We start from the raw sequence: 21,385 nt of genomic DNA, 5'->3' as shown, positions 1-21,385 counted from the left end.
TTTAGCTCCATTTCCTTTATGAAACCTTTCAATATTCAAGTCTTAGTTCATACTCCCTTTGTTTGAATATTTAGTAAATATAGCTTATACCAAAGAAGTGTATATTAGTCATGGTTCATTATAGGTTTTAAAAAACATATCATTTCAAGTAGAAAGAGAAAAATGGATTTAGTAAAGGAAAAGTGCTTACTACATTGAAAGAAGATAAGAAGAACAGGCTTTTCATTGACTGGACTTCTGGAAATGACATATAAAAATATATCACTAAACTGTAAGGATGCAGAAGCTGCTAATTTTGCTACCATCGAGGGGAATCGAGAAGCCACAGCACTTGTTGTTAACCACAGAAACACTTTAGTTGTAAACTGGGTATGATAAAGAACCTACCACCTCTATTGACTGCAAATTGTACTGTACCTGTTAGATTCACACAAAATTGAAGCCTGCATCCCAGTACCCAGGGATATATTCAAAGACATTGCCAATGGGATCGAAGAAAAATCGAATGCTTCCATGATACTGCTTGCAAAAGTGCAGTATTTTCTTTACTTTCAACTTCCAAAACACAGGAGTTCATTTAGTGGGCTGAGCTTTAACAACATATGAAACAAGAGATGCTAAAGATCTGAGGAATTGAATTTTTAGTCTTTATGTAGTACAGCTAAAGGAGGGATGAATATCGGGTACGGACTCAATGTATTCTCCACAAGTGGATTATTATATTTTATTACTCTGTTTTTGTTTGATGCATAACGATTATGTCTTCCCAAATATATAATTACTTGATAAATAGCTAACTGAGATGCCATCATATTATAGAAGGAAAAGAAAATACTAAATTACACAAGATTTTAGTACAAGTTTATACCCTAGTGTTCCAACAGGCTTTTGTTTGTTTAATCATGGAAACAGACACTTAGTTTCTTTAGGTCACATTTAATTTGAGAAGATTTTACTAGGTAATGTCTTGGTCGCCTCCTGATAGTCTATTATTTCATGATTGATTGAACTATATCCTGTTCAAGTAGACAACCCATCTGCTTGCTGGGAGAAAATTGTGTTTTAGTATTAAACGCTCACTTGTGTGTTTCACCTCAAAAGATACTAGAGGAGAGATTTGGGAGTCACACAACATTTACATTTTACTTTTTTCCTGAGGGTGGTTAAATGGACATACTTTTATTCTTTTTAATGATAAGTACTGACTTGAAGTGCCTTGTCTAACTGCTGTTTGAATGACTTTAACACGTTGCATGGAGCACTCACAGTAAGAACTGTGTCTCTAAATTCAATTCTACATGACTTAGAGAGAGTCAATATCATTTTGACTTTTCCCCAATACAAAATAACGCTCTCTTGACTTTCATTCTCACAGTATGCTCTCAGCCATTGATCCCCCATTTAGAATGATGGATCTTCCCTATCTTTTGCTATCACTGGCAGCAAGTCCTTAAACAGATGGGACTCCAATCACTCCCTGTGGATGGTCTCCCTAAATAACTACCTGTCGGCTGAGTTGTAACTAGATTTGGAGACTCATGCCTGTATTACTGCACAATAAGATAGTTTGGCTTGAGCTCCACAGTGATTCTAAGAATAAACTTGGCCTTGGTAAGAATCCACATTTAAAGTGGCAGTCTAGTATGCATCATTTCTAATTTCATTTGGAATGGTGTAATTGGCAACATTTTCCCCTTGTATCAGACCTTGATTAATTTCACTGCCAGATCCTCTAAGGAAGGAAGAGAAAATTATCTACTAAAGTTGATAATTTCTTCCTTAAACCCATAGAAAATAGCAAAACTTGTCAGCAAATGATGCTTAAAATAAAATCTTCAAATGAAAACTTACAAAACTACCCAAAAATTTGTAGATTCTTGTCAACATTCGCATTATGTATATGTGCCAACTTCCTTTTGTGAAACTCTTAATAGGTAAAGATATTTAACAAGGCTCGTATAGAGTCCAAATTAGTTCAGGTATGTTGGTTCATCAAATAATATTACAGGAGAAAAGAGAAATTTATAAATTAGGTAACTAAATACAGAAAACTTTGAAGACTCTTTGGGACAGGATTTCACCCAAAGTAGTTAACATTCCAATTTCCAAAGGAGAATATTGAATCTCTGATTCATTGGAACCCCTTTGCAAGGTTTTAATACAAAGGATTAAAAACATAAAAATTTATCATGAGAATCAGGGGTCAGCAATAACTTATTAAAATAAAGCAATGACAGACTAACATTAATTTATTTTTGGATACTATGTCAGACTGGTATTTCAGATAAATGAATTCACAAGACATATTTATTCCAGTAATGTATTTGGCAGTCTGTTAGTTGGATTTATTTTAGTGACCATGTGCAACACATTGAAGTCAAAATGTAGTAAGAACACACAATTATCCTTCATAAAAAGAAACTCATCAGTACAGTTGGTTCATATTTTTGTTTCTCCATCCTCAGTTTTCATATTTTTAGATACTCATATAGATAGGACCATATTCTGCTAAAGAAGACTGATGTTTCTCTTGTCCATCTCTTTCTTTTTAAGAAAGATGTAGTCTTTCCAGGGTTTGTTATTCTAAGTTCATATCTCAAGGCTCATTGATCAGAAATATGCTAAAATTCAAGTATCTACCAGGCTACATTTCTTTCTGGAGGCACTAGGGATAAATATACTTTCTTGACTTTCAGGTTTCTATGGGATGCCCACATGGCTTGGATTGTGAAGACTTTGCATCGTCAAAGTCATCAATAGCTGATAAATATTTTTCATATCATGTCACTGTCACTGACTTGTTTTTCTATCTCTTTTATTACAATGGCCCTTCTAATTATATTGGGGATCCCTAAATAATAAAAAAAAATCTCCTATCTCAAGATTAGTTAATTCCATCTGCAACCTCAACCCTTTGCCTATCATAACATATGCACAAGTTCTGGTAATTAGGATGAGATTGTGTTTGGAAGGCCATTATTCCACCTAACACAGTAAGTCACCAATATTTTATATTAGAGTTTCATAGTATTATGAGAGGCACAATGGTGGTAAATTTGGAGAATACATTTATTGAGCCTCTACTATGTACCACTTCATGACTTCTGGTTATCTCACTGATCTTTTTTTTCAAATTTACTCATTAACTCATATACTGATATATTAGTCCATTTTCTCACTGCTGATAAAGACATACCCAAGACTGGGCAATTTACGAAAGAAAGAGGTTTAACAGACTTATAGCTCCACATGGCTGGAGAGGCTTCACAATCATGGTGGAAGGTAAGGAAGACCAAGTCACATCTTATATGGATGACAGAAGGCAAAAAGAGAGAGAGCTTTGAAGGGAAATTCCCATTTTTAAAACCATCAGATCTCATGAGACTTATTCACTATCATGAGAACAGCATGGGAAAGACCCTCCTGTATGATTCAATTATCCTCCTCTGGGTCCCTCCCACAACATATAGGAAATATGGGAGCTACAAGATGAGAATTGGATGTGGACACACAGCCAAACCATATCATTCCACCTCTGGCTCCTCCCAAATCCCATGAGATTCACATTTTGAAACCAATCATTCCTTCCCAACAGTCCCCCAAAGTCTTAACTCAGTTCAGCATTAACTAAAAAGTCTACAATCCAAACTCCCATCTAAGACAAGGCAAATTCCTTCCACCTATGAGCCTGTAAAATCAAAAGCAATTTATTTACCTCCTAGATAAAATGGCAGGTACAGGCATTGGGTAAATACAGCCATTCCAAATGGGAGAAAATGGCCAAAAGAAAGGGACCACAGGCCCCATGCAAGTCCAAAATCCAGTGAAGCTGTGAAATCTTAAAGCTCCAAAAAGATCTCCTTTGAATCCATGTCTCACATCCAGGTCATGCTGATGCAAGGGGTGGGTTCCCATGGTCTTGGGAAGCTCCACTGCTGTGGCTTTGCAAGGTACAGCCTCCCTCCTGGCTGACTTCATGGGCTGGCATTCAGTGTCTTTGGCTTCTCCAGATGCACAGCGCAAGCTGTCAGTGGATCTACTATCTGGAGGATGGTGGCTGTCTTCTCACAGTTCCACAAGGCAGTGCCCCAGTAGGAACTCTGTGTGGGGGCTCCAATCCCACATTTCCCTTCCACACTGTCCTGGCAGAAGTTCTTCATGACGGCCCTGCCCCTGTAGCAAACTTCTGCCTGGGCATCCAGGCATTTCCGTACACCTTCTGAAATCAAGGCGGATGTTCCCAAACCTCAATTCTTGACTACTGTGTACCTAAAGGCTCAATACCATGTGGAAGATGCCAAGGCTTTGAACTTCAACCCTCTGAAGAAACAGCCCAAGTGGTACATTGCCCTCTTTTAGTAATGACTGGAATGACTGGGACACAGGGCACCAAGTTTCTAGACTGCAAACAGCAGAGGCACTCTAGGGCCTGGCCCATGAAACCATTTTTTTCCTCCTAGGCCTCTGGGCCTGTTATGGGAGGGGATGCCATGAAGACCTCTGACATGACCTGGAGATATTTCTCCCACTGTCTTGGAGATTAACTTTCAGTTCTTCATTGTTTATGCATATTTCTGCAACCAGCTTGAATTTCTCTTCAGAAAATGGGATTTTCTTTTCTATCACATTGTCAGGCTGCAAATTTTCCAAACTTTTATGCTCTGCTTCCCTTATGAAACAGAATGCCTTTAACAGCACCCAAGTCATTTTTTGAATGCTTTGCTGCTTAGAGATTTATTTTGCCAGATACCCTAAATCATCTCTCTCAAGTTCAAAGTTCCACAAATTTCCTGGGCTTGGGTAAAATGTCACCATTCTCTTTGCTAAAACATAGCAAGAGTAACATTTGCTCCAGTTCCCAACAAGTTCTTCATCTCCATCTGAGACCACTTCAGTCTGAATTTCATTGTCCATATCATTATCAGCATTTTAGTCAAAGCCATTCAACAAATCTCTAGGGAATTCCAAACTTTCCCACATTTTTCTCTCTTCTTCTGAGCCCTCCAAGCTCTTCCAACCTCTGCCTGTTATCCAGTTCCAATGTCACTTCCACATTTTTGGGTATCTTCAGCAGCACTAAATTACTGTAATAGTTCATTTTCGCATGCTGATAAAGGCAAACTTGTGACTGGACAATTGAGACTTGAGACGTGGCCAAAAGAAAAAAAAAAAAGAGGCTTAATGTACTTATGGTTCCACATGGCTGTGGAGACATCAAAATCATGGTGGAAGGTAAGGAGGAGCAAGTCACACCTTACATGAATGGCAGCAGGCAAAGAGAGAGTGCTTGTGCAGGAAAACTCCCATTTAAAAACCCTCAGATCTCGTGAGACTTAATCACTAGCATGAGAACAGCAAGGGAAAGACCCACCCCAATGAATCAATTATCTCCCACCAGGTTCTTTCCCCAACACATCAGGATTATAGGAGCTACAAGATGAGATTTGGGCGGGGACACAGTGCCAAACCATATAATTATATATTTACATAAGTTTGCATACATGTATGTTTGTTTGTATGCCTGCATACATTTAATTTGCACTCCAGTTACATTTTGGGGAGCTGCTTATGTAATCTTTGATTGGATTTGATTATAATCCTACTTCATTAATACAATCTGCAGAATTAGGCTATCTCCCTAAACCCCCATTAATTCCTACCTCATATTCTGGTCCTTCTCAAACATGGATGTCTATCCAATAATTCACTTGTTGTCTTCAATTTTAGAATTTGTTGATCTTATCTTCTGTTCCAAGATGGCTGAATAGGAACAGCTCCAGTCTGCAGCTTCCAGTGTGATCAATGCAGAAGATGGGTGGTTTCTGCATTTCCAACTGAGGTCCCTGGTTCATCTCATTGAGACTGGTTGGACAGTGGGTGCAGCCCATGGAGGGCAAGCCAAAGCAGGGCGGGGCATTACCTCACCTGGGAAGCACAAGGGGTTGGGGGATTTCCCTTTCCTAGACAAGGGAATTTGTGACAGACTGTACCAGGAAAATGAGGACACTCTCACCTTAATACTACGTTTTTCCAATCATCTCAGCAAATGGTACACCAGGAGATTGTATACCACACCTAGCTCAGAGGGTTTCATGCCACGGAGTCTTGCTCACTGCTAGCGCAGCAGTCTGAGATCAAACTGTGAAGAGGCAACCTGACTAGAGGAGGGGCGTCCACCATTGCTGAGGCTTGAGTAGGTAAACAAAGTAGCCCAGAAGCTGTAACTGGGTGGAGCCCACCACAGCTCAATGAGGCCTGCCTGCCTCTGTAGACTGCACCTCTGGGGGCAGGGCATAGCTGAAAAAAAAGCCAGCAGAATTTCTGCAGACTTAAATGTCCCTGTCTGACAGTTCTGAAGAGAGCAGTTGTTCTCCCAGCACGGTGTTTGAGCTCTGAGAATGGACAGACTGCCTCCTCAAGTGGGTCACTGACTCCTGTGTAGCCTAACTGTGAGACACCTTCCGGTAGGGACTGACAGACACCTCATTCAGCCGGTGCCCCTCTGAGATAAAGTTTCCAGAGGAAGGATCAGGCAGTAACCTTTGCTGTTCTGCAATATTTGCTGTTCTGCAGCCTCTGCTGGTGATACCCAGGAAAACAGAGTCTGGAGTGGATCTCCAGCAAACTCCAAGAGACCTGCAACTGAGAGACCTGACTGTTAGAAGGAAAACTAACAAAGAGAAAGGAATAGCATCAACATCAACAAAAAGGACATCCACACCAAAACCCCATCTATAGGTCAGAATCATCAAAGACAAAAGGTAGGTAAAATCACAAAAATGGGAAGAAAACAGAGCAGAAAAGCTGAAAATTCTAAAAACCATGGTGCCTCTTCTCTTCTAAAGTATTACAGATCCTCACCAGCAATGGAACAAAGCTAGATGGAGAATGATTTGAAGAGTTGACAGAAGTAGGCCTCAGAAGGTCGGTAATAACAAACTTCTCCAAGCTAAAGGAGGATTTTCTAACCCATCTCAAGGAAACTAAAAATCTTGAAAAAAGATTAGACAAATGACTCAGTAGAATAAACAGTGTAGAGAAGACCTTAAATTACCTGATGGAGCTGAAAAGCATGGCACAAGAACTACATGACGCATGCAAAGGCTTCAGTAGCTGATTCAATCAAGTGGAAGAAAGGACATCAGTGATTGAAGATCAAATGAATGAAATGAAGTGAGAAGAGAAGTTTAGAGAAAAAAGAGTAGAAAGAAACAAAGCCTCCAAGAAATATGGGACTATGTGAAAAGACCAAATCTACGTTTAATTGATGTACCTGAGAGTGACGGGGAGAATGGAACCAAGCTGGAAAAGACTCTTCAGAATATTATCCAGGAGATCTTCTCCAACCTAGCAAAGCAGGCCAACATTCAAATTCAGTAAATACAGAGAACACCACAAAGATATCCCTTGAGAAGAGCAACCCCAGACATATAATTGTCAGATTCACCAAGGTTGAAATGAAGGAAAAAATGTTAAGGACGGTCAGAGAGAAAGGTCGGGTTACCCACAAAGGAAGCCCATCAGACTAACAGTGGATCTCTTGGCAGAAACTCTACACACCAGACAAGAGTGGGGGCTAATATTCAACATTCTTAAATAAAATAATTTTCAACCCAGAATTTCATATCCAGCCAAACTAAGCTTCATAAGTAAAGGAGAAATAAAATCCTTTACAGACAAGCAAATGCTGAGAGATTTTGTCACTACCAGGCCTGCCTTACAAGAGCTTCTGAAAGAAGCACTAAACATGGAAAGGGACAACTGGTACCAGCCACTGCAAAAACTTGCCAAACTGCAAATAACATTGATGCTGTGAAGAAACTGCATCAACTAACTGGCATAATGACAGGATCAAATTCACACGTAACAATATTAACCTTAAATGTAAATGGGCTAAGTGCCCCAATTAAAAGACACAGGTGGGCAAATTGGATAAAGAGTCAAGATACATCAGGGTGCTGCATTCAGGAGACCCATCTCACATGCAGAGACACACATAGACTCAAAACAAAGGGATGGAGGAAGATCTACCAAGCAAAAGGAAAGCAAAAAAAAAAAAAAAAAAAAAAAAAAAACCAAACCAAAACAAAAACAAACAAACAAAAAACAGGGGTTGCAATCTTAGTCTCTGATAAAGCAGACTTTAAACCAACAAAGATCAAAAGAGACAAAGAAGGTCATTATGTAATAGTAAAGTGATCAATTCAACAAGAAGAGCTAACTATCCTAAATATATATGCACCCAATACAGGAGCATCCAGATTCATAAAGCAAGTCCTTTGTGACCTACAAAGAGACTTAGACTCCCACACAATAATAGTGGGAGACTTTAACACCCCACAGTCAATATTAGACAGATCAATGAGACAGAAGTTTAACAAGGATATCTAGGACTTGAACTCAGCTCTGCACCAAGCAGGCCTAATAGACATCTACAGAACTCTCCACTCCAAATCGACAGAAAATTCTCAGCACCACATCACACATATTCCAAGATTGACCACACAGTTGGAAGTAAAGCACTTCTTGGCAAATGTAAAAGAACAGAAATCACAACAAAGTGTCTCTCAGACCACAGTGCAATCAAATTAGAACTTAAGATTAAAACCGCACAACTACACGGAAACTGAACAACCTGATCCTGAATGACTACTGGGTAAATAACGAAATGAAGGCAGAAATTAAGATGTTCTTTGAAGCCAATGAGAACAAAGACACAACATACCAGACACAAACAAATGGAAGAACATTCCATGCTCATGGATAGGAAGAGTCAAAATCATGAAAATGGTCATACTGCCCAAGGTAATTTATAGATTCAATGCCATCTCCATCAAGCTACCAATAAGTTTCTTCACAGAATTGGAAAAAAAAAAAAAAAACTACTTTAAAGTTCATATGAAACCAATAAAGAGCTTGCATTGCCAAGACAATCCTAAGCAAAAAGAACAAAGCTGGAGGCATCATGCTACCTGACTTCAAACTACACTACAAGGCTACAGTAACCAAAACAGCATGATATTGGTACTAAAACAGAGATACAGACCAATAAAACAGAACAGAGGCCTCAGAAATAACACCAAACATCTACAACTATCTGATCTTTGACAAACCTGACAAAAACAAGAAACGGGGATTTCCCATTTGATATTCCCTATTTAATAAATGGTGCTGGGAAAACTGGCTAGCCATATGTAGAAAGCTGAAACTGGATCCCTTCCTAACATCTTAAACAAAAATCAATTCAAGATGGATTAAAGACTTAAATGTTAGACCTAAAATCATAAAAGCCCTAGAAGAAAACCTAGGCAATACCATTCAGGACAAAGGCATGGGCAAGGACTTCATGACTAAAACACCACAAGCAATGGCAACAAAAGTCAAAATTGATAAATGGGATCCAATTAAACTAAACAGCTTCTGCACAGCAAAAGAAACTACCATCAGAGTGAATAGGCAACCTACAGAATGGGAGAACATTTTTGCTATCTACCCATCTGACATAGGGCTAATATCCAGAATCTACAAAGAACTTAAACAAATTTGCAAGAAAAAATCAAATAACCCCACAAAAAGTGGGCAAAGAATATGAACAGACACTTCTCAAAAGAAGACATGTATGCAGCCAACAGACACATGAAAAAATGCTCATCATCACTGGTCATCAGAGAAATGCAAATCAAAACCACAATGAGATAGCATCTCACACCAGTTAGAATGGTGATCATTAAAAGTCAGGAAACAACAGGTGCTGGAGAGGATGTGGAGAAATAGGAACATTTTTACACTGTTGGTGGGAGTTAAACTAGTTCAACCATTGTGGAAGACAGTGTGGGAATTCCTTAAGGATCTAGAACTAGAAATACCATTTGACCCAGCCATCCCATTACTGGTATATACCCAAAGGATTATAAATCATGCTACTATAAAGACACAAGCACACATATGTTTACCGCGGCACTATTCACAATAGCAAAGACTTGGAACCAACCCAAATGTCCATCAATGATAGACTAGATTAAGAAAATGTGGCACATATACACCTTGGAATATATGCAGCCATAAAAAAAGGATGAGTTCATGTACTTTGTGGGGACATTGATGAAGCTGGAAACCATCATTCTGAGCAAACTATCATAAGGACAGAAAACCAAACACTGCGTGTTCTCACTCATAGGTGGGAATTGAACAATAAGAACACTTGGACACAGGAAGGAGAGCATCACACACTGGGGCCTGTCGTGGGGTGGAGGGATGGGGGAGGGATAATATAATCAGAACTACCTAATGCAAATGACGAATTAATGGGTGCAGCAAACCAACATGGGACATGTATACATATGTAACAAACTTGGACATTGTGCACATATATCCTATAACTTAAAGTATAATAATAAAAATAAGAATTTGTTGATCTTTCCACAAATATTGAATTCTGCGCCTTATACTATTCATCTAAGTTTTTGGAGCATAATTTCGGCTCTTAGTTTAGCTTAAGGCAAGAGATATGTATGATTCTAAGTCACTTGCATCCCTAGTTCCATGTTGCTGAAATTCTGTACTTGTCAAATTACTATGTTCTGCCTACTAGTTTTCATATTACAAAGTGATATGGGGACATACATGTTCATATATACATACGTGCTCACAAGCCTTGTGGGTGAAGGAGCGAGCATGTATCTCTCCTTGTACCTCAATTGATAAACGTATTTTCAAAAGCTCTTCTTATAGTTAATAAAGTAAATATTGACATTAATGTGTAACTAAAATTGATCATGGTCTATTTCCTTCCTATTGCAAAAAATGTTCATTTATTATTATGAACAGAATGAAATGAATTACATTTAGTACAAAAATAACTTAACTCTGTATTATTACTACTGAAACTACCCTGAAGAAGATATAATAAATAACTAAATTTAGAGTTTTTAATATTATATTTATTTTAGACTCCTTAAAATAGCCTTTCACATTCAGTAATGCTGCCAAGGAATTATATGGCTTTTGATGTCAAAATATTCATTTTCAGTCATTTAAAAATATCACCACAGATGAAAATAAGTAGAGTTTAATGATTTGATAAGCAAAGTTTTAAAAGGTTACAAAAACTGATATTCTTCCCTTTACAAAAATGTTAACAAAGGATGTAAGAAAACTTAAATTGATTCTCACTTTAAAGGTGTTAATCTAAACTGAAATCTTTAAACCCTTTTCAACAAAGCTTTAGCCTTTGTCAATTTTAATGTTAATTTTTATGTCAAATTAATCTTCTGTCCTTTTAAAAAATTATCCAAGTACTTTTGTTGTATCCTAGGTTTAGATTTCTACATTTTATTAATTATTATTTTGCTTTCATATAAAAAGATACTATAAGCTTAAAACTTATTTTATGTTACTTTTTAAAAAATATAATTATTTGACATAAGACTCATAGATTAAAATTTTAGAGAGACATTCAGACTGTGTTTAATGAGCATCTATATTCCCTAAAAGGAATTTATGTGTTGTGCTGACCGTGATGGGAGTATAGTGATTCCTAGAAATACTAGAAGGTAGAAGGAACAATTGTGTCATGCCTTGGTGAATTTCATTTAGGCAATAACATTTTCTATTAAGATTTCATATAGAAGTAGCAAATAAGTGAGCTACTTGATTTACTATTCTTACATAGGTTAAAGTTTATTGCTTTTTTTCTGTAGCCCTAATTCCATATTTCTTCTCACATGTAGTAAACTATGAGGGTTTTTTTCCTTTTTCTTTTTCTTTTTGCATGTTTCCATGTAGTAAATATTAAAAATAACAGAATAAAAATTAAAACACATAAATTGTTATGAAGCAATTTTATTTAGAAAACACAAACTTTCAAAAGAACTATTAAAATGTTCTTCAAATAAAACAAAAAAGGGAAAAATGTACATACATATTTACTATTTGAATGGAAGCATAACTGAAATTTACCAAGAAATGCTTTCAGTAATTAGCCTGTGATCCATGGTCATTGTTAAGTTCTTCAAAAAGAAAAAAAGACAAAGATTACTGTGCCAAACATTACTTCTTCTATTCTTGGCTTAGAAATATGGTTCTGGTAACATATTGATAACCAGTCTTCTTCATTAAAATAGTGAGGAAAATGAGTAAATGAGCATGACTCATCATTTGCCTTTCTTTTGACTAAGCTAAACAAGTTCATCTTTTATATTCATATAGATTTTTAGAGGTTTTTAGTTTCAATTCTATGTAGTCTTCACATATACATGATTATGGAGCCAAGGAATTATAAAATAAAAACTAAACTCTGTGTCATAGCATATTTCTGGATTCCTAGTGTCCTGGAAATCATGTTCAAGTCAAAAAGTCTAGGAAAACCATTGGAATACTTTATATAGGCATTTATCTCACCCTCATAATCATGCTTGATCAGAGCATTTTCCAATAGAAGTGTAACCTGAGCCATATATGTAATTTTTAAAATCAACTTTCATACTATTTTGTGTTTAGTCTAATATGTTATATTTTATCTCAAAACATAAAACAAGATGATTTTTAAAATACTAATTCTTTGAAATCTACTTTATATTTTACATGTACAGCTTATTTTAATATGGATACTACATTTTCATTGAAAGCATTTTATGTGTATTTAGATTTTATAAATTTACATTTGAAAAATTTTCCATACACCAGTTGTTGCAAACATAGTTAAAAGTTTTCCAATCAATGAATCAATATGAAGAAAAAGATTTTGCTTTAGCATTTGTATCCACATGGACAAAATGAGTTCCTGTTTTAAAATGAAATTTAATTTTGTTTCTTGTTTGTTTGTTTTATTAATAAAGAAAAAGATAACATTCAGAGGATATGATTAAATTTAATATTAACCCAGACTCTTAAAAATCTTCTGGGTTAGGTGGCTTGCGCCTGTAAGCCTGTAATCCCAGTACTTTGGGAGACCGAGGCGGGCGGATCATGAGGTCAAGAGATCGAGACAATCCTGGCCAACATGGTGAAAACCCATCTCTACTAAAAATATAAAAATTAGCTGAGCATGGTGGTGCACACCTGTAGTCCCAGCTATTTGGGAGGCTGAGGCAGGAGAATTGTTTGATCTCAGGAGGCGGAAGTTGCAGTGAGCCAAGATCACGCCACTGCACTCCAGCCTGGCGACAGAGCAAGACTCCTGCTCAGAAAAGAAAAAATATATTCTGAACAAATCAACAGGATACATCTCAGAAAAGCTGGCAATTCTTTGGTGGAAAGTAAGTTTCATAATTATCCAAGCTACCCAAATGGTTATCAAGCCACGTTTGTTTTTCAAAATTAGGTTTTAAGATATATTAAATAAACTATACAGATATTCCCTAACAGTACAAAACTTTAACAATGAAGTTAAAGTATATAGCAAAGCCAAATATGATAATGCACAAGACTAATATATCAAGTAAGCCTTTCAATCCTAGAAATCTAAAATAGGGAGAACTTACTGAAGGGTAGCATACATAAAATGAGGACTAATATCAAGGAACAATCCTAAACATTTTCCCAATGACTAAGCCTCAAAAAGACAGCTTAGGAAAACGATTAATAGGTGCTTTTTCTTTTTTCCTAGCCAATCCAGTTCTACTTAGATAAATCTGGTTACCAATCAATGCACATATAAGTTAGAGGAATTTTTGTCTACTCAATTACTACCATTTTTTCCTTTTTCACCTTTTCCCTAATTTTGTCTAGCAACATTCTTCCTTTAGTTCAATCAGTTGAACCCAGAAGTTTTTGTACCTAAAATGAGTATCAACTCTTATTGGAATAGGATTTGGGAAATGCAGTCCTAGTGAAGGCAAACATTTAACCGAGGTGGTTTGACAGAGTTAAGTATCCATCTCAATATGACAAATGTCTCCCAAGCTCAGCACTGGGTTAATGGCTGCTCTTGGCTAGATACACACCCCTGCATACTGGAATGACCCCTGGTGAGGTACTGCAGAGCTATGTGCACAAACACCCTCCAATTTAAGCTTTCAATTAATACAAAGCATCATTTTAAACCATTTCAGTAGAATAAATAAAATATATTGTCTTTCTATTGGCCTGCTTTGCTTCTTGAGCTGGCTTGGAGTGCTGTTCTTGACATAGAAGACACAACAATTCATTAGTGGCTACTCCAAGCTCTTTAGACGTCAGCACTTCCTGTTCTTCCATTCTCAGCACTTTTTTGCAGCAATAATGGTATTCTTCATTAACATCGCCACCGTCATGGGGCCAACACCTCCAGGAGGTGGCATGATGTAACAGGCTTTTTATCTGACTCCTTCAAAATTCGCATCTCCAACCAATTTGGGGTTTAGCAGTTACGGGATCTTGAACTCTGGTTATTCCCATATCAATAACTGCTGCTCTTTCCTTGATTATATCTATTGTGAACAGGCTTGGAATGCCTGCAGCGGATGTTACACTATCTGCAAAAATTTTATGTTTCTTCAACTGCTCATTGGGAGAGTGTCCAGGAGATATTATAACAGTGGCATCATCTCTGGGACGTTCATGTGCCCCATCTATGTGCAGTGACATTACAATGGGCATTCTAACAATTTTTGACCTTCCAGCCACAACCACAGTCTTCTCTAGGATTGGAATGTCAGTTTGCTTAATTGTTTCCCGCACATCCCATCGGGTAGCCAGTAACATGGAATACTGGTCTAAACACTTTAGTCCTACATTCATTACAGGAAAGTCATCAACACCCTTGTCTGGAGAAAAAGCATTGCAGATCTTTCTCTCATCAGTGTGCCCTGCAAGAGGCAGCTGAACAAGGTGGCCATCTAATTATCAACATTACTCAGTTTATTTATTAAATTCAACAATTCTTCCTCAGAAATTGAAGCTGGTGTCACAATTGTCTCACTGGTGATTCCAAAGTGCAGCACGGTGGAAGGTGCGAGAGCGCAGGCGGCAGCTCTGCGGGGGACAGAGCAGTTGAGCAGCCAGCGCAGACACGAGGGAAGTCATAGCCATAGCCTGCGCCTGGAAGGAGGAAATTTAACTTAGAAGCAAATATGTAACAGTTCCAAAAATAACACTTCCCAAATTATATCAATCTACTAACTGTGTCAACTCAGTAACATTAGCATTAAATTAAATAGGCATTTGATAAATTAAAATAAACTCCGTTTATTAATATCAGCAAAGCATTCCTCAAAATTTTCTCAGAAAAAGAGTAGCTTTGCAGCCAATTTACATGACGCTACAATAAACACCTTCTGCATATTTATCCTGTTAGAGAAATGTTATCATCATAGATTTGTATTATGAAAAATTTCAATTTCTGCATATATTTCGGTACAGAAATGTACTAAATTTAGTTTCATATTAGTTAATATATATTGTGATATTGGTGAGAAAGCATAAATCACTTGAATTTCAGGGGGGTCTTAACTATCGAATATTGGCATGCATTTCTCTTGTTTCAAGAAAGTATTTAATTGGAATTTACAGTACAGAAAATCTGTGTGAAACTCTTTTTTGCCATTCAAACAACAATCATTGGTAGAGAACACAATATCATTAAGTTAATTGGCTGAGTACGGTGGCTCAAGCATGTAATCCCAGCACTTTGAGAGGCCGAGAAGGACGGATCATTTGAGGCCAGGAGTTCGAGGCCAGCCTGGCCAATATGGCGAAACCCCATCTCTACAAATACAAATACAAAAATTAGCCGGGCATGGTGGCGCATGCCCGTAATCCTAACTACTATCGTGGCTGAGGCAAGAGAATCGCTTAAACTGGGAGGTAGAGTTTGCAGTGAGTTGAGATCACCCCACTGCACTCCAACCTGGGTGACAGAGTGAGACTCTGTCTGAAAAAGAATCCAAAAAATGTTACTTGACTACCTTCTTTTTCATTCAAGATTTGCAAAACCTGGTGATGATTTACACATTTGCATGCACATATTAAATGGTTTTAACAACTAAACATCAATAAAACTTTTCATTAAGTTTGCTTCAGAAAACGTACAGATATTTTCAATGTGTTTCTAACAGGAGAACAAAATGTGAAGAGGAACGCAGTCTGTTTTAGCATTCTAATTAATCCAAAATTTTGTCTAGTTGAAACCGAGGCACCACCCATTGTGATAGAAAATAACATCCTTATGTTTAGCAGATTCTCTTCTTTGACATATGTTAATGACATATAATTTATGACAAAAGTTGAAAATTTTAATTTACGACAAAAGTTGAATATAATTTATGACAAAAGTTGAATAATTAAAGCCACAAATTGACAGCATTTCCTTGCAAAAATGGAGATAAAACATAACCAATGTATTAATTGAAGAGTGCTTTTTATTTCCTGTTTATTGTAGGCTAAAGAATAATACTTACATTATTTCAATATTTGAATCAATTGATTTTTGATATTAGTAGAAAGATCTTGTATACTGTAGACAATTGTTTGATAACTTATTGAGATCTTTTGCTTTGTAAAATATTCCTGATAACTTTTTGAAAAGTTTGAAAAGTTTTCCATACCTGAAATAACAACTTGTTTCAGGTATAATAATTCATTTAACCACCACTTCACTTAAAACCTTACACACAGAGCCTGGGTGTACTTTTATTTAAACAGTATTTAAAAATAAATTAAAAATAATTTTGTGCATGAAACAAAGTTGCCTACATTAAAACATCAGAAAGCAAAAGTGTCTATCTCAGCTACCAATCTGGATCACCTGTGCTTATTTGACAACTCCGTCATTCCTGACAGAATTTTTATGCTATGGATAAGCAATAATTTTCTTATGCATATTCAGACATAAGTACCTAACAGTAAGAAATATGACATGTCATTAATACAGTGAAAAGATAACATGTCTGATGTGGAATTTTCCACTTGTGGTGTGATATTGGCACTCAAAAACTTCAGATTTTGGAGAATTTCAAATTTCACATTTTTTGATTAAGGATGCTCAATCTGTACTAGCTTCTGTATCTCCACTCAATTCCATAGGAGAAGTAGTTTGTTTTAAATTTATAAATATGACCATACATTTTTACTTCAATGAGAAAAATAATTTAATTTGAAGGAAAATAAGTATAAAAAACACTTTAAAATAATTAGTACTTACAATTACATTATCAAAATCTGAGAGTTTACATAGTATCACTCTAATTCGCTATGTGAAATGTTCAAATAAGTGCATTACAACATTAAATCATTGTGTTGAAAAGATTCATTTAAACTGAAACGATACAATGACATTTTCTAGAAGAAAATGTATGTGTAATAGCAGAAACTACTTGTGCATCTGCCACATGAACTACAACTATAAAATCTGGTAGAATGCAGTGATCAAAGTGAAATGTACCTATACCAAACCAATAAACTTGTGTTTAATCAAAAACTTATTTTACACAGCTTGTTTTCAAATTTAAATAGTCAATTCAAATAATATAAATTGGAAATTCCATTTTTCCATCAAACTGGCTACGTTTCATGTGCTCAATATCAACATACACCTAGTGACTACTGAATTGAACAACACAGCTTTGGAGTAATAGATACACATAAGTAGACATGCAAATATCACTTTATGAATTAAATAAAGATGATTGCCAAGTTATGTTGCCCTACTCACTAGAGTCACCTTTTAAATTCTTTTCCTTTGTTTTATAATCAAATTCAATTATTTTCACATTTGATATCAGACTCAGTCTTTGCTTAGTCACCTTTGGAGATGATAAAGTATGTATACTGGTATATGTTCTAAAACTCCATTGACACAAAGCACATCAAAATGCACAGAAAAATTCTTTGGAGACCTATGCACCAAAAGATGGGTTTATTATTTTGGAAAATCCAGTCAAATCTTGGATTTGGAATTTATCTGGAAAGTAAATCCAAAGCTAGTTATGTGAGTCATGTAAGATGACACTATAGTCATTATACTGGCTGAAGAGATCACATTCATTTCTTTCCAAAATGTAATATCTTATATATAAAACCAACTGTAAATATTGAGAGTTAGTACCTAGAAAATACAAATGTAGTTGCTAAAGCCAGGTGGCTTATTCCAGGAAATCAACTTAATAAAGTGACAATTATATTATTAAAACCTTAAGAGCTTTCCAAGAGAACAAGTCACTAACAAAGACTGAAAATGCAAAAACAGTTCCTTGATCATTTTTGTAGAAGTGAACTATTGAGAAACTTTATAGTTCAATACAAATAATATGAGAACATCTTAATTATTTTATATAGTCTATGTGTTCTCAGTACTAAACATTAGTTCAAATTTTAAGACACAAACAGAGGATTTTAATGCAACAGTTAAGTGCCTTCCCATTGGCTTGCTTCTCTGTATTTGTAGATTTTAAATAGTAGACTGATGGCAGAGAGGGGGAGAAAAGGGTTCTGCTTGCCTAACTTTATGATAAAAACAGTTCATAAAATTTACTTGTTTAAACTAATAAAAGCCAAGTAGTTTGGATAGTTGCAAGAAGCAATGTCCTCTCTTAGTAAATACTTGAACGGTAGTCTTCAACTTCATCTAGTTTGTATGTTTTCACTTCTATTCAAACAATGATTACCTGATAAGGCTGTATGTAGGAAATATACTGCACTCTTTAAGGGAAAATTCACATTTATTAAAAGTATCCATTCGATTAAAGATCTTACATGCTATGTAACAGGCTGTAATTTTGCATTTGCAACACAGAATTTCCACTCTAACGATGTTCCAAAACTATTCCACCACAGCCACCCTGCAACCATTTCCTCAGTTTACACTCCTTTCCATTCCTGGAGTTTCAATCTTTTCCTTCTAAAATGAATTGTTTAAAAATTGCCTGGAAAAGTTGATATAAATGCCTTTGTGGTACTGGTAAGTTCTATATATAAGAGCTCATGAAAGGCCTTGGATATAAAAATATCCAAATGAGTATGAAAGTACGGTGGGACTGCAGCGTCTCATACTTTTGTATAAAAAAAACTTTTTGAAAGAGAGCTTAACTTTTATATGTTTCACAAACTGTGGATAGGTGTTAACAAGAATATATTATTTTCAAAATCTGCAATAGTATAAAAGAGATGAATTTAAAAAGTCAAGGATGGCACTAGGTAGATAAGCAACCCAGATACAATAGGAAAGAATGAGACAAAATGTGAAAACAAGAACACTTAATAAGCTATTCAGTTATGTAAATGAAAAAAAGAATGTGTAAGGCTCTCATTTTTCTGATATAGATGAGAGACAGTAAAACTAAAAACATACAGAAGAAGAACCTTAATTGTATTGTACAACTTGTTCATTTTAGTTACTTCCAATAAAATATTGGTTTTACAATATTGGAAAGCATTATTTAAAATATTGGAAAGCGTTATTTAAAATATTGGATTATTTAAAACATTGGATTATTATTTTAATCCAATATTGGATTATTAAAATATTAAGCATTATTTAAAATATTGGAAAGCATTATTTCTAAATAAAAAACATGTGTGCTGCATAAAACTCTTTTAAACAATAATATCCAGTTAATCAAAATTATGAAAATGCACAGCCTTAGTCTAATATACATAGTATAAGTGTACAATATAAATATTGGTGAGGCTTCACAACTTAACAAGTGTATGTAAATATATGAATTCTACAAAGTATCTTAGTAAGTATATATATTTGATATGTTGTTAATATCAAGTTTCTAGAAATGAATTGCCTAAAAGGGACAATGCATTTAGAGACCATTAAAAGAATATATAGCAAACTATATATGGCAACTAAACTTATTTTAATTATGAGGTATTATTTTTACAAAGACTAAAAATTTCATAGCTGGACTAGAAGAGGTAAAGATAAAACTGGAAGAAAAATATTAGTGTTGGCAGATGTCAAATAACTGCATTTATTCAACCAGAACTGATCATAATTTAGAGTGAAATGATCAATTATTGGAGTAAAATGCATTTTGTTTGCAAGAGGAATAGAGATCATTCCACATATTTGTCAAAATGTCAAAGTGTTTTTGAGAAAGTAACTGTAGCATTAAAAAACTTCATGGAATGTAGAAATTAATGTATTTGACATAATTTTCTGCTTTCTATCCATTGACTGCTGCTTGGCATGAGTGATAGCTAATGGATTAATCATAACCATGAATTTAGGACAAAATCAAGTTTAATTGGCAAGATGACTTTCCTGGGTGTTTAAATCCCAAAACTGCATGCTTTGAAAAAAACAAAGTAGAACTTACTAACGAAAGAATTGTGCTGCACAATTTGAAGAGGCTGTATAGTTGGTATCATTTTTCTATAGATTACAATAAGCATAAGTAGACTACAATAAGAAATATATATATGATACATATACACAAATGCACATACATACATATGGGGGAGCTTATAAAAGATACGCTTTTATGCTTTCTCTATTTTTCACAGCAGATATTCCACTCTTAATATTTCTAATCCTTTTTCCACACTGTTAACCAAGAGGTATGACTCATACAAGCCTGACCGTATCTGTTCTACCAATGATATCACACTGCTTTTATGATAGAATCAAAATGCCTCCGTACCGTTTGCTCAGTTTATGATTTTAGGTTAAATGGATTATTTTTTCACTTTACACTTATTACTTCAGTTATACTGTTTATATTTGTCATACTGTTTCAGTTTATCTGATATTTTCTCTTTATCATAGGCATTTACTAGCTCTTTCTTCTTGAAAGAGAGAGAAGGTAAAGCCATTTTCTCTCCCGTCCTTCAACATTCCTGATCAATACCTGAACTTGTTCTACTTCTTATTTCCCTGTAGGGAGGTTCCTGATCACCTGCCTAGATGTGATTTCTCTCCCATATGGGATGGTAACAATGTTTGCTTCTTCCATTAAATGTATTTTTTCTGCTTAATCCTCTACATTTTATGCTTTATGATTTGATAGCCATTGTATCTCCAAAAGAAGCACGGTGTTTATTTTCAATAAATGCTTATATAACAAATAATGAATTAAAAAATCTCAATCCTAGAAGTCTCAGAAACATCTACTTAGTTCTGAGGATTTACTATCAAACTGTGGGTAAGTAAAATAAAGCACAGCTAGATATTTTGAGTGGTAAGGAATGAATTTAGATATATAAAACCACATTGTTTTAGGGATAACAGTAACATCTTTGTAGTCTATGAATCTTATGTTTTCCCAGTGATGACACCACTCAACTTTGAACACATGACCTTTACTATGTGTTTTTATTCTGCTGACATCTTTTATTTCTTTTTATGTGCAATTGTAGCAGAAGGTATTTAAAGAAATACCGAAAAAGGAGAAGATATGTAAATTAGTAAATGCGACATATCTGAAACAAAGCTAATAATACGAAAAGAGACCATTTGAGA

At 35.5% G+C, this 21,385-nt stretch overlaps 1 pseudogene; it reads right to left on the bottom strand.

Annotated features, from left to right (window-relative positions):
• Positions 1 to 14,037: 14,037 nt before the first annotated feature.
• On the bottom strand, positions 14,038 to 15,009 carry LOC105477576 (bifunctional methylenetetrahydrofolate dehydrogenase/cyclohydrolase, mitochondrial pseudogene; annotated as a pseudogene).
• Between the last annotated feature and the right edge of the window lie 6,376 nt (positions 15,010 to 21,385).

This window comes from Macaca nemestrina, chromosome 2, assembly GCF_043159975.1.
Source record: "Macaca nemestrina isolate mMacNem1 chromosome 2, mMacNem.hap1, whole genome shotgun sequence".
NCBI classification, from domain to species: domain Eukaryota; kingdom Metazoa; phylum Chordata; class Mammalia; order Primates; family Cercopithecidae; genus Macaca; species Macaca nemestrina.
The sequence above is the reverse complement of the archived record's forward strand: the minus strand, read 5'-3'. Positions and strand labels throughout refer to the sequence as shown.